This window comes from Eucyclogobius newberryi, unplaced genomic scaffold (assembly GCF_026437365.1).
Source record: "Eucyclogobius newberryi isolate DKJ021-1_F unplaced genomic scaffold, fEucNew1.0.hap1 SCAF_17, whole genome shotgun sequence".
In the NCBI taxonomy this organism is placed as follows: domain Eukaryota; kingdom Metazoa; phylum Chordata; class Actinopteri; order Gobiiformes; family Gobiidae; genus Eucyclogobius; species Eucyclogobius newberryi.
The window spans coordinates 34,799,843-34,801,847 of NW_027315801.1; positions in this window are offsets into that span (position 1 = coordinate 34,799,843).

Here is a 2,005-nt window from a genome sequence, read left to right on the forward strand (position 1 = left end):
CCAGGACTAAATCTGGACCAAAGTAAAGATCAGGATTAAAATGGGCTCAATTTTAGGACCAAATAACGACTAGTGTGAACTCGCCCTTAGACTAGTCCTGATGTAGACCCGGTCCAGACCCGGTCCAGACCCGGTCCAGACCCGGTTCGGATGTGGGCGGAGTCACTGAACAAACTAAAGTGTCTTTGTGAGTTCTTCTGCTCAGAGCTGGAGGACGAGGCTCAAACTAAACCTGCTTCTGATCTTTGTGCTGAACTGTATCAAACTAACTTTACACTAATCCAATAAACATGGACTTATCCTCAACAGCCTCTTCATTTCAACGAGTCACTTTAAATGATTCACTTCAAACGAGTCACTTCAAACGAGTCACTTCAAACGAGTCACTTTAAACCATCCATCCATCCATTTTCTACCGCTTGTTCCCTTTCGGGGTCGCGGGTGACTGGAGCCTATCCCAGTGACTTCGGGCCTTAGGCGGGGTACATCCTGGACAGTGGCCAACTTGTCGCAGGGCCAACACAGAGACACAGACATTACAGACAGTTCACTCTCACATTCATTCACTAGGGCCAATTTAGAGTCACCAATTTTACCTAACACATGCATGTCTTTGGACGGTGGGAGGAGCCGGAGAACCCGGAGAGAACCCACGGTAACACAGGGAGAACATGCAGACTCCACCCAGAGAGATCATGTGATGTTGGTCTGGTCCGGGAATCGAACCCATGATCTCCTTCTTGGGAGGCAAGAGCGCTAACCGCCTTTGCCACCGTGCACTCGAAACGAGTCACTTTAAACGAGTCACTTCAAACGAGTCACTTTAAACGACTCACTTCAAACGAGTCACTTTAAACGAGTCAATTTAAACGAGTCACTTTAAACGAGTCACTTTAAACGAGTCACTTTAAACGAGTCACTTTAAATGATTCACTTTGAACGAGTCACTTTTCAATTAAATATATTTTTGGAACACACAAAACACCGGTTTCCTCGAAGGACGACAGTGAAAAACAGATTAAACAATGTTCAGAGTCCTCTGTCCTTAGCTCCTCCTTCTGTCCTTAGCTCCTCCTTCTGTCCTTAGCTCCTCCTTCTGTCCTTAGCTCCTCCTTCTGTCCTTAGCTCCTCCTTCTGCAGGAAAAACTACAAAACCTCTTTGGGAAAAAGTATAAACCTGTAGGAGTTCCAGATGAAGGAGAGATCTGACTCTCACAGACGAGAGAGAGACAGGGGAGCTGGAGCCACTCAGGAGGAGAAGCAGTTCTTCAGGAAGAGAAGCAGTTCTTCAGGAGGAGAAGCAGTTCTTCAGGAGGAGAAGCAGTTCTTCAGGAAGAGAAGCAGTTCATCAGGAGGAGAAGCAGTTCTTCAGGAAGAGAAGCAGTTCTTCAGGAGGAGAAGCAGTTCTTCAGGAGGAGAAGCAGTTCTTCAGGAGGAGAAGCAGTTCTTCAGGAGGAGAAGCAGTTCTTCAGGAGGAGAACCAATTCTTCAGGAGGAGAACCAGTTCTTCCAGACAGATGAAGAACCGTTCTTACGGAGTAGAGAGCGTTTCTCCAGGGACTCAAGGAGCATCTGGAACTACAGAATTAAAAAGCACTGGCTTCAAAGACAGTGAGGAGAAGATTCTGAGCAGGACAAAAGAGTGAAAGAGACAAACTGTTCAAAAAGAAACACCAACATTAAAGAGAAACAATGGTTTATGATTCAACCTTCCTGTGGTTTACAACAGTGTCTTGAAACCCTGGAGAGGTCGCCGCCCATAGCATTCTGATGCTAATGTTACACAGGAGGAGAGAGAGTGAGCCAGGGACAATAGGAGGCTGATGGCCCAATAAAGGGCTGATAATGGGCCCAGTGGGCGGGGCCAACTCAGTGTATGGTAAATATCTGAATTCCCGGTCTTGATTCGCAGATTGAGAATGACTCACGGAGTCGAGACGCATAGTTGTTTTCATAAAAAACAGAGTCCAGATGAAACAACTGAATCTTTATTTACATAAAGAGT